The sequence below is a fragment of the Anastrepha obliqua genome, chromosome 1 (assembly GCF_027943255.1).
Source record: "Anastrepha obliqua isolate idAnaObli1 chromosome 1, idAnaObli1_1.0, whole genome shotgun sequence".
Classification (NCBI taxonomy): Eukaryota; Metazoa; Arthropoda; class Insecta; order Diptera; family Tephritidae; genus Anastrepha; species Anastrepha obliqua.
Window position 1 is genome coordinate 158873707 of NC_072892.1, and position 13532 is coordinate 158887238.

A 13532-nucleotide genomic window follows, 5' to 3' on the forward strand; every position below is an offset into this window, starting at 1 on the left:
CCTTTCCTCTTTGATTATTTAACCTTTCACTTTCTAGGGCTTTAAATACGAAGGAATTTTTATACTGAGTATTTTAGGAGTCATCAAATCTTTCGGTACTTCTTGGCTCGACCTTTCAAATTGCATTCATTCAACTGCATTCAACCGCATTCAACTGCAACCTGAAACATCACGAAGACCAAACAACTTCCACGGTCGAATAGTAAAATATCAATTATCGCGGTATATAGTCCTCCACGACATACAATCGAATGTGCCATATACATATTATATGTTGCACTAATAAACAGTTGCACCCGTTAGATCTACATGGATGGATCTAAAATCGATAACGGTGTAGGATCAGGGTTATATTGCAAAGAGCTTTTTATCAGTGAATCCTTTAAACTACCGGTACCTGTATGCCAAACATGAATAATTTGATGGGGGTACCTCTGGCAACTTGTAAGCTTCCTGTTATGAATCAATTCTGTAAATCAAAGATGGATTAGTGCCAATACCTATGAAATTGATAGGCAAACATGACCAAGGCTAAATCTACGTCTGTCCAAGAATATTATAAAATTGAGTAGACTTCAAATTAGGACCTTAGTAGGGGCTCCCTCAGAACATTGTTTTATAGGAAATCACGCAAAAAGATTAGGTGCTTACTTGCATGATTTCTGTCGTAGCTGTAGAAATAAGGAGCAATTGGCAACAATTCAAAACCTTTTTTGTACATGCCCGGCTCTAGTCAGAAGCAGGAACCGCCAAAAATCGCCTGGTCTGGTGTCAAAGAAGTTGCTAAGCCAGTTTTTAAGGACCTCTTTGTTATCGAAAGTAACGCCCTTCATATTGTTGGACAAGAAGCAAAACAGATAGTAATCGGTCAGTGCAAGGTCCGGAGAATACGGCGGATTCTGAAGGACCTCCCATTCAAGCTCTTGGAATGAAGCTTTGAAGACTTGGCTTGGCCTTGTCGTGAAGGAGTATGGTTTGACCATGTCGATCAAGTCTTTTCCATCGAATAGCTTCATTCACGCGGTATAGCTGCACAGCTTCTGGTTGACCATAGCATTCTTTTCGAGCATTTCCCAGTGCACGATGCCCTCCCAGTCCCGCCAAGCACATATCATGATCTTCCTTGGATAAAGGTCCGGTTTTGGTGTATCTCCTGGAGCCACCACTCCTTTTTGTGCTTCATATTGAAGTAAAGGCACCATATCTCATCTCCGCGGCCGATCTGGTACAAAAAACACTGTTTATGACTGAGAGTGGCTCGATAGCGGGCAAGATGCTGAGAAGCAATTTGCAGGTGACTTTGTTGTTCGTTGAGCTTGTGAGGCACCCAGGCTCCCAATTTTTCGGCAAATCCCATTTAATGAAGTTGACTGAGAATCGTTTTATGATCGCTGCTGTCCCGACAATAGGCGGCCCGCAATTGAAACAATATTTGAGTCTTCTTTTCGAATAGTAGATTTTGTTTTATCTGCGGCGCCTGTGCGCTCTTGAACAATCCAGAAATAAAATGCAATAGAATAAATTTGACACTTGTAATTGCGAATGTGGGAATGAGAAATAAAAGAATGCGATGGGTTGCCATTGCAACTTTTCGCAACAATCGACTGGCTTGGCGACCGTTCTCCTTCAAAAGTGATTTGAGACATTCTTCATCGAATTCAGAAGGCCTTCCGCTGCTGGACATGCCATCGACGTCAAAGTCGCCTTTATGAACTTTACTAACCATTTCCGTGCTGTAGACTCGTCAATGCCACCTTCTCCATACACGTCGCAAATGTCCCGGACCGCTTTCGCAGCTTTTTAACCTCAATGAAAAGCAAAGAAGAGCAGGTGTCGAAAGTGTTGATATTTGCCTCCTGGGTATTCCATTTCTAAGCCTCAAAAACAATAAAATATGAAATAACTCAAAAATACGATTAACAAACTAATGAATACTTACCCTTTGTCAAATAGCAAACAAATCGTTGCAAAATAAATGAAAATATAAAAACGCCAAGAACTTATTCCCCAAACCAATATTTCTGCAAACTGTATTTTGACAACGGAACAGAGCTGAACAAATGAATGTCACTGACTGGCTTAGGTTTCTAAACTCTATCAGTTCCAATTAATGGAAACAGAAGGTTTTCCACTCAGACTTGTATAAAAAATTTGTATTTTCAACAATAATTAAAACTTTACTCACATTTGCCAGGCTGAACAACTAATGGAGTACAACTCCTGGTAACCATTCAGTGGCATTTTGGTAGTCCATCGAGATGCCACGGGGTGCAATAAATATCAAATGATAAAAAATGTGTTTCTACTTCTTCTTCTTTTTGATTGGCGCGATAACCGCTTACGCGATTTTAGTGGCAAAGCGCGCCAGTAGTTTCTTCCTCGTTCTAACCGGCCCTGGTTGGACACACCAAGTGAAGCCAAGTCCTTCTCTATCTGATCTTTCCAACATAGAGTTGGCCTTCCTCTTCCTCTGCTACCACCAGCTGGTATCGCATCGAATACTTTCAGAGCCGGAACATTTGTATCCATTCGGACGACATGACTCAGTCAACGTAGCCGGTGGATCTTTATTCGCTGCGCTATGTCTGTGTCGTCGTAAAGCTCATACAGCTCATCGTTCTATCGCCTGCGATATTCGCCACTGCCAACGCAAAGGTCCAAAAATCTTGCGCAGAATCTTTCTCTCAAATACTCCAAAGGACGCCTCATCGGATATTGTCATCGTTCACGCTTCTGCGCCATATGTTTGGACGGGCATGATGAGAGTCTTGTAGAGTGTTAGTTTTGTTCGTCGAGAGAGAACTTTACTGCTCAGTTGCCTACTTAGTCCAAAGTAGCTTTTGTTGGCAAGAGAGATTCCTTGTTGAAATTCAAGGCTGACATTATTATCGATGTTAATGCTGGTTCCTAAATAAACGAAGTCTCTTACAACCTCGAAATCTTACAACCTCGAACCATCAACAGCGACGTGGATGCCGATACGCGAGTGTGGCTACTCTTTGTTTGATAACAGGAGGCACTTCGTTTTGTCCTCGTTTCCCCCAGACCCATACGCTTTGCTTCTTTATCCAATTTGGAAAAGGCAGAACTAACAGTGCGGTTTTTAAGGCCAATGATATGCATTTTTTTTATAATTTTCTATATTATCTATTAGCGCTCCGAAAAGCATTCACAGGAGGCTTACAACTTCAGGATTCTCCCCACCCCATACGCACCACAAATAAACGGAAAAGCTTGACCAAATATCTAAAAAATAAATGAGTTGCAAAAATAAATTGGCAATGCCCATAAATCCGATTAATGCCTTGCGCCTCGCGAATAGTAGATTACTTCGAAAACGAGCTCATTAGCGCATTGAATAAAATTTATTGAAATAATAATTTTATCAAACAAAAAAGCCACATAACCTTTTCACATTTTTATTAATACATCCGACAATTGAAATGTCAATACGATTGGCGCAAACAAAAGGTTACAGCAGCACAATGAAATAATTGCATTCCACCAATCCAATTCGAATTCCGGTGCACGCGATAAGCCAATTTCGCTTGCCCCTTTCCACAAGTTATTAATTAAAAAAATTCAGTGATTAAATTGAAATATTTGTAACAAAAAAAAATAATATAATAAAAAATTTAACTATTAATATCGCAGTGCCAAACATTTTAAACCGCAGCGGACGGCAGACGAGGGCAACGAGATGGCCGGCAGCCGTGCACAAACCAAACGACAATTTTCATTAAAACTAAAAACCTTTGTTCTTTGGACCAAGTTCGAACCGCAATCGGTGGCATAGCTGCCAACGCCACAACACACAGGCAATCAACACCAGCAGCAGCAGCAACAACACAAACACAAGCAACAGCATAGCCGCTACAACAACAACGTTGTTTGTATTGGAACAAAAGGGCCACGTTAAAACAATACAATTCAATCAACCTGATGCACTCATGCAACAACAATTGGAACGTTGGCGCTGATTGCGATGTGAGCCGCAACAATGAATGCGACATAATCTGCATGCCAAAGCGTTTTCGAACAACAACAGAATAGGCGGGTAAGTGAGCGCGTGACCGGGCAAAGGAGGAGGCAACTTGTTGGAGGGGTAATAGTGCAAGGAGGGGCAGCGAGCAGTATAGAGCAAACGTGAGCCGTTGCCACTTGGATTTGCATCAGCATTAAAATGCCAAGTATCGACGAAGCATCGAAAGCAGCATCGTCGACTGAATAGCGGCATCCTTTGGAAAACGAAAATGGATTGAAAAAAAAAAACACTTTTCTTTTGTTAAAACAAAAAATCGGGGCGGCTTTTGTGTGACTCAAAAAGTGAGCAATGCAAATTCATTATGAAATTGATAAGTGGAATCAAACGAAATGCAATTATCAATGTGGTTATTCTTTCATATTTTTTATCCCCTCACATTTCTACTGCAGAGAATAAAACGGATGGAATTCATTGTTAAAAGTATGATAAATGGAATACAATTGCGAAGGTCCTGGTGGTTTGGTTGAACTGGCAGTGCTGATAAGGAAATGTCGGTTTCTTTTTGTGGCGCTCAGTACATTTTTTTAGTTTATTAAATAGTCTGTTATTGGAAACAGCGCCTGTTATTCAAAATAAAAGGTATATTCCAAATTAAGTAGGTTTTTTTTTAATAGGAACAACAGAAAATAGTTTTTCGGTAAAATTTCATTTGCTCTTCCTTGAATTCAGTACAACAACTCGCACTAAGAGATGTCATATGGTTGCGCGATTCCATGGTTTTAGAGTTTAGGTGTTTAAAAAGAGACACCCTAAAATGTTACCATACAAGGCATCGAGTGCATTTATGTGTTAACAATCCGGACACCTTTTTTTAAACCTCCGATTGGGCACTCGGGCCTGGCCAGACACCCATGGACTTACATGCATTTGTATGGGAATATGTGGCAAATGCGCCACGTTTATAACTCATTTTTAACACTAGAAAGACTGAAAGTTAATTAGTATATACCTATAGTGCCCAAATGCAGTCAAAATGACTGCATTATGAAAGAATAACTAATGTGTAAAGTTAATTTTTAATATTATTTACAGTTATTAGTACATATTAACAATAAAAAAATTTAACTTTACTTGAAAAAAAAAAAAAAATTTATTCTTTTTTATTTATAGTATACATTTTATGCAAATTAAGGTGGACATTTTTTTATGTGTACATCTTCCGCAAACATATTTTTAACATTTTGCAGATATATTATTTGTTTTGTTTTTGTGGCAAAGTCGTATTTGATAAATTTTGCGTTTGTTAGAATGGGTTGCATTTGATGTGCAACATCATCATGCTCTTTGATCTTTTGGGTCTTCATGTTCTGATGAATTTTTCTGTCTTGCAGCTCTGTATTCAGTGGAAAAATCTTCTGCCAATGAAAACAAGAACTATTTTCGTTGTATTTGTATTCCTGTTGTTTCTTTGTAAAGGATCCAAGAATTTATTGCAGCCAAATCTAAAATATTGAAAAATATTTGGAGGGGCCATCTACGAGAACTAGATTTTACTGTATATTTTCTGGCCATTTGATCCGTCATATCAACTCCACATTTTGTGCTGTTATAAAATTGTATAGATTCCGGTAACATTTTTTTATTACTTTTATCAATTTCCACAAATGTATGCTTAGAACTTAGAAAAGCTACACCTTTATTTAGTCCGCTTTTATATAGTGTAAGAGCACAATTCTCTGATTTATATAGCAGAGTGGAGAAACGAGGCATCTTATCCTTCCTTTGTTTCGCTGCTTTGGGTAGTTCTCTTCTGTTTGCTCTAATAGTTCCAACTCGAGTTGTTTTTTTGGCCAATAATTTTGTCGCGAGCGACAAGCTAGTGAAAAAGTTATCGGTCATAATATTTCTTCCACAGTTTGTATATGGCCCGACACGTTTCAGAACAACGTGTTCACTGAGAAACATTGACGATGGTCGTTGTTCATCTTTCCCCAAATAAGGAAAACCATTTAAAATATACTAACATCTGATGCAAGCCAGAGTTTGATGCCAAATTTGTTGGGTTTATTAGGCATATACTGCCCTGGTTGATAGCAAGCTTGACTATTTTCAATGAACTTGTCCCATATTTCCGAAACCAAGGCAAATTTATTTGTTTGTAGGGGTCTACTTCTTTCGCTTCTTCTGTCAAACCGAATAAATCGTAAGATTTGCTTGAACTTTTCTCTGGCCATAGTTTTTCTAAAAAATTCGGGATCCCACTTTGCTGACCATAAATAACTCAGTTTTAAATTTTTTGCTTCGTAAGCTCCACGAGCATATAAAATCCCAATAAATGCGCGTATTTCCGGTAATGATGTTGTCCAATCGTTCCTCGAATTTCGGCGGCCTTCTTCTTCTGTGCACTTTTTTATATGTTTTATAATATAGTTATCTATTATCAACGAGAACGCACTGATAGGATTATCTGCAATAATGTACCTTTTTGCGTAGCCTGTTGGACCTTTCACACCCTTGAAAATACAAATAGATGGTAACCTTCCAGGAATACCACCTTCGTCAAATTTTGACCATACAGTACCATCGGCAGCTGTTTCGGTCTCCTGAAAGATATTTTCAGTTTCTTCATCAGAGTCTGCACTATTTAGGACCCTACAACTTTTCTTGGGCTTATTGATGACACTTTTATTTTCATCATTGGTGATCGACAATAACTCATTTCTATTCGACATTTCTTTCATGAATTTAGGGAACAAAAGAAATAAAATAAACAATTTCTTAGAATAAGATTCGAATAACAAGTACTACTTTAGCTTATTGAGCAACTGCAACTTATCAAATATACTGCCAAATCGACAAATTATCATGTAGCGGCAACCGAAAAATGCACTAACGGTAAAATGATAACTGTTATTTCAGTACAGAGCCGGACTGGTCATATAAGAAATTTACTCAATTCAGTAAGAGTCATTTGATTATTTAAAATTTCCTAACTAGTCAAAATGACTGCTTTGGGCAATATAGGTATAACACATATGAATAATAACGGAAATGAAGGAGGGGGAGGTAACTACAATTATTAATAAACGCATTTATATGTTGTACAAAAAGTCACAAAATTCTAAGAGTTTGTTTCATTATATACGTAATTGTTTTTCTAATTGAAACTAAAAAGGCAGTCAAAATGACTTCCGTGGACAATCTAGTGTTAAGTATCGCAGGAATATATACAATATATTTTTAATTTCTTATATTTTTCTTTGGTTTGGTGCATTAAAGCTATGTATAGAAGAAAAATAATCACTGAAAATATTTTGGTTTGTTGAAAAAGAATGTTTTTGTTTTACTCTTTGTTTTAACTCATTTGAAAGAAACTTGAAGAAAAAAGTTGAATACAATTGAATTTATGGTAAAATATGAAATGATACAATATTTGAGCGTTGTGTGACGTTTACGTGAAGCAATTCGCCATGATAAGGCATCGTCGCTCAGTGCCCTCATTATCGGTGTATTTTTGATCGAGAACGAAACCAACCAACCGCCATCGAGTTCATCTATAATGGGACTGACTAACCTATTTTAACAATGTTCGCATTGTTATCTTTCCTTAACCACAATTTTAACGACTTCGCTATTCGGCAACCGATTTCATAACAAAATTCGAGAAGACAGAATCAGCTGTTTTCGTTAACTTGTCGATTATCGCAAACTAAACGACAACAAATTTGGTGTGGTTAACTATGAAAATGGTTAACTATGAAAATGGTATTAAGTATTTAACTTAGGATTTGCTGATTAGAGAGGAGGTAGTGAGCCCTTAATCTGTAGATCGACGTTTGTTACGGGATGCGGGCAATGTTTCTATTTTGCCTCAGGGAAGTTCCAAAACCTATTTTATTATACTTATATATACGGTACCTGTCCATTGAGTTATGACCGATGGCATCTTTTCTGAAAACTTCAAATATCAGGTAAAATTTTTAATCTAATTTGGGCTTTTCCAAAAAAAAAAAGGGTATGAACCCCTGTATTAACCTGTTCTTAGATGTTTTTAAGAATTTCCGGTCAATTGGCCTGCGACGATTGGAAAAGGATCAGTTTTTTTGCTTATAAGTGAAAAGTTAAGTGTGCAAGTGTCAGTGCGAATTAATTCGATCTTGTGTGGAGAGCATAAAAAAAACTAATTGAGATCGTCTGAAAAGTGAAAGAATTGTATAGTGAATATTCATTTATCTAAAATATAACAACAGTAAGTACAAAATATACATTTCTCTTGAATTTGTCACGTGGATTATCCTTTTCTTCAATTTAACCAGTTTTTTTATAGAAAATGGGCCGAAAGTCGGATTTGAGATTAGCACAAAAGCAACAAATTGCAGTTCTTTTGAAAGCCAAGAACCTGAGCTATGCAGACATAGCAAGAACCGTTGAAATATCCAAAGCGTCTGTGGTAAATGTTGCCAAAAAGTGATTTTTCCAACAACGTTTTAGTGGCAACTTAAAACAATCGCCAAAATTGTCACCGAGAACGCATCACACCAACCAGGCAGGATCGCAAAATCGGAATAGAAATGCTTTAAGTCGGATGATTTTAATAGAGGTTCAGGAATCTGGAGTAAATATTTCGGAAAGAACGTTACGATGACGCTTATACGAAAATGGACTTTTTTGCAGACGACCAGCAAAAAAGCCAAAACTGACACCCTGTATGCGAAATCGGCGGAAACTTTGGGCACAACTTTACAGAGACTTCGACGCGGAATATTGGAAAAAAGTAAGTTTAGAAAAAACATTTTTTCCTTTGTCAAATAGCAGTAAGAAGATATGAATATTCACACTTTATTGTGGTTTTGTTTTTCTTCTTACAGATCATCTTCAGCGATGAAAGCCGAGTGGAAGCGGTCACAAAAACAGCAAATTTTGTTCGCAAAAGAGCCGGAGAACGATATTCTGAAGATTGTGTGCTTCCAAGGGTTATGGTTTGGGGCTGTAGAGCCTTAGAAAGATCAAGCCCGCTACATTTTGTTGAGGGAACAATGCGCTCTGTTCAGTACGTGGACGTGCTGCCGTATTTAGAAACTCTGAAGTGTCCGAGAGACGAATACACCTTTATGCAAGATGGAGCTCCATGTCACACATCCAGGATGAGGATGAGGTGTCTGCATTCAATGAATAACAGTTTTGCCATGGCCTTGCAATTCACCATACCTTAACCCACTCGAAAATTGTTGGACACACCTCAAATCGGCAGTATACCAGCAGCATGATACCACAATACAGCAGCTTAAGGAAAACATCGAAGATGTGTGGTATAATGACCAAAATCTTAAGATGAAGATAACACAGTGCGTAGCCAGTATGACTCAACGAATTGCGGCCGTCTTAAATGCAAGGGGAGGAGCCACGAAATATTACTTTCAAATAAATATTTTTAATGCAAAAATGTTAAGAAGCTTTTAATAAATAGAAATATGTAAACTTTTTTAAATGCTTTAAAACCGTTTGCTTTTAATTCGCTCTCAAAGCCATAAATATGTAATTTTTATCATCGGTCATAATTCAGTGGCCAGGTACTGTAATTTCCTGTAGCTCCTGTTGGAGCGTAGGGCCAGAACAAAATTGGCTATACCGAAATTGGTTTTCCTATATCCTTGTTCACTTCGCCCGGGAGCAAAGGGCCTGGACAAGACTCTTCCATCGTACACGGTTATGGGCTATTATTTTTTCACCGTCCCATGAGATGTCGGCATCTGCTAGTTCACGCAGCATTTTCCACGTCATCTTTGGTCGACTGCGACCTCTGCTCCCTTGGGCATTCCAGTCCGAAAATAAAGTTCCATCGAGAGCGGCATCAAACGTAAATGTGTTGCAGTTGATGGGGAGTTCTTTGAAGGCGATAATACAACTTTTGAGGAATAAATATGCATTTTGAATTTTCTGAATAAATTCTGGGAACCTTTTAATCGAAGTGCTACGTTTAACCTTCGTTGTTCTAAATAGCTTCCGCTATCAAATGCGCTATATCACTTATCAGACTTCAAAGTATGTATAAGTATTTAATAAAAAAAAATTACCCGGCATCTTATAATTTCGCAAAAGCGACGATGTACATTTTCCAGCTAAAGATATGACACATTAAGAGTTTGAACTGAATTGACGCCTGCGATTCTTTGCTGAAACGTAACGAAGGCGAGTCGCTTTTGAAGCGAGGAAATGGGTCACAGTCGAAGGGGTTTGTGGGCCCAAGCGATAGGCGTTCAACGATTCGTTCCTCCTATGTATGGACAACATGATTTTCTAATACAGTTATAAATGAGTTTAAAGATAACAAGGCGCCTGGGCGTGAAAACATCTCAACTGAATTGTGGAAAGCAGCACTTCATTCTGGGCAACATTTGACTTGCCTGATGAACTGAAAAAAATCCCCAAGGAAAGCAATCCGACGGAATGTAAGGGGCATTACCTTGCTCAGTATGATTAACAAAATAATCGCACAAATCATAAGTGGTTGGGAGTAGTCAGAGGCCCGAAAAAACTAAAATGATTTTCAATTATTTTTTTTTGTTAGTAAATTGCTTTATTTTACAAAAATATAACCTAGCATTAATCAACATGTTTCGACTCGACTTTAGCAAAATTTCAAAAAAAAAAAAATAATGATTGTAAAAGTTATTGCTATTTGTGTGGAGCCCGTTTCTCCAGAAGTCCCTTGCGGTAATCATCACAAGTCCTTGGAGATTCATCTAAAATCAATCGGACAAGAAAAATTAGTTTTATTAATAGATAATCTTGAGCCTAATCGAAGCTTTTTTCAAAATTAAAAATATGGCGACTTCAGGAAATATTTTTCAGACTTTCGAGAAAAAAAACCGACAATTTACTATTAATTGTTTAAAAAAAATCGAAAGTTTTGAAAAAAAAAATGCACGAATTTTTTATGTCTTTCAAAAGCAGTATAGGTAGGTAGGTGAAATGGTTGAAGTACCCGTCTGGCACTTCTCAAGTAGCACTAAAGCGCCGTTTTGATACCATTATAAGACTTCCAACAGACAGATATCTGCAGCCAGCCAGAGCTGTTGATATAATGGAGAAAATTAATGGGATTTAGGTTGGCGCACTGCCCCAGGCTGTCGAAGAAAGGAGTACCCAGTGACCTTAATCGTCTAGCTGCCAAACCCGGAAACTTACAGAGAAGTGCACAACAGTCTCCTTCCCTTAAAGATCACCATGGCTTCTGCAATGGGGATTAAATGGTAAACCTAGCTCTTCGGCGTATGTGCCGATCATTCAGTGATCGGTAAACACAGCTACGAGTGTGGAAATTGAATAACGAGGAGTCCCCAGAGCTTTCTGTGACCTACTTCCATTGTACTGGGACCATAGAATTTTCGAAATAGCACTTGAAGAAATGTAGCTCCATCTTTTCTGCGCTTTCCTGAGGAATAATTTGTGCAGTTCCCCTTCAACAACTGTCAGGGGGATGCCGATGACTGGGTAGGAGGTCCCTGAGACCAATTATGTCCGTTTCCTGGCAAGCTCACCAGCAATTTCATTTCCTATGTCCTGGAACCCAGGTCAGAGAAATGTTACCTGCACACCCAAGAGTTTTGATGTACTCCTTACAGGAGTTTACTAATTTCGTTCTACACCATGGCGTAGTCAGAGCCGTGATCGCGCCTTGACTATCGGAGAAAATGTTAATATCTCCCTCGCTCCCTCGCTCCCGCGTAAAGTCGACTTTACTTTATGGTTGTGAAATGTGGAATGCGACGTCAGCTGACACAAACTCATAAAAGTTTTTGTAAACAGATTCCTTCGAAACTTCTCTGGCCAAATATTATCTCGAATGCTAACTTAGAGAGAGAAAATGGAGCTGGATTGGCAATGTTCTACGCAGAAGGTTGGCTGAACCCCCAGAAAGCCGCAGACGTGGAAGACCAGCGAATATCTGAAGACAACTGCTGCAGTCAGAAAGCCGCGCCATGCAGCTAAGCTGGAATGAAGTTGACAACCTGAATGGAAGAAATTCGTTGTGGTCCTACTTTCCACTCTAGAACTCTGGAATTTATGATGATAATTGGTTTTAAATTGAAGCTATTAATGAAAATTGTAAGCCATATGCGTCTATTATTTTCTTTAAAGTAGCTCATAAAAATTTTCTAAATAGATAATTAAGAATTTACAATTAATTAACAGAGGCAAATAAGCTTTAATTGAATTAAGTCACCATTTCTAAGAACATTAAAAGTGCAATAAATTCGTAAAAAGTTGGTATGCACCAAAAACATCAATCAGTTAATTTCGTCATAAAATTTGTGTACATTTTCGTATATAAATTTTGTATCTAAATATTTCGATCGCTTTCGTAAATTTTTCTGAAACAAAACAAAAACGATTAGCTCCTGAAGTGGGTATCAGTAGATTCTACTGCGCGATAGAATTACTTTTAGTGCGCCATTAAAGTGCAATAAAACTATTTAGCCAGCAAAGCAGCAGATAACATTTCCGTATGCATTCACAGGCGCAGTGTAAACTTTTGTCAACCAACTGCACACAGCGGCGGTTTCTTTCACCGATGAATATCAGCATCAGCTACACGATCATTAACATCATTTTATCGTATAATTATCAGTTGCAATGGGCTTTACACATACAATACTTATGTCTCTTTATCCGCGCGACCAGTAGCAAGCGGCCAAAGCATCAGTCAGCAGCAGCAGCAACAGCACCCGTCACACAATGGCAGTGTCCAACAAAGCAAACTAACTGTAAAAACGCTATATGTATATCAACTTCATTTCGTTCTGTGCATTCTCGATTTGCCGCTGTCTGCTTAATGAAATTTCTGTCGCTTCCAAATTTGTATTGTTTTTTTTTTTTTGTTAGTTTTCTATTTTTCTTCACTGCCGCAACGCTCCTGCGCTGAAATTCGCTGTTTTTTCCAACTCTCCTGTGCGCACTGCTGCTATGCGGCACTCTCTGCATTTGCTCACATTCTCGCTTTTGCTATGCTCTGCAAATGCTGTGCGTGCAAGCAGTGCGACTATGATGGCGCTCATTTTATTGCGCATCTGCTGAGGCGAATTCGTAAGCGAGCGCCATTTTCATTTTGAGGCGGAGCTTAAGTGGCGCTCTTTGATTGGTTACTGCGTTTGCGCAATGCGGACAGCATCAGGTGTCAGTTGTGCAGAGATTGAGCGAGCGCCCTGGTGTTGTTGTTGGTGTTGGTAGTGTTGATGCTCAAAGGCAGGCAAACGCGGCCGAGCTGGCTGGCTGGCAGACAGACATGAACATGAATATGAAGCAAAGCAAAAATGGCATATTTCTCTTTTCAGGGCGCCGCGCCGCTGCCTAACCACTTCTTTCACATGTTTATATGTATACGTGTGTGTGTGTATGCGTTTAGGTATGCTTGTATTTATGTGTGCAGTTAGGTAAATACATATGTTTGCATGTATTTTTGCTGCTGTTGTGTGTCAGTTTTTGCTGTCCGTGGCAGCGTAGAAAAATCTTTACAGTCGGAATTTTTCGGTGTTGCACAAAATTG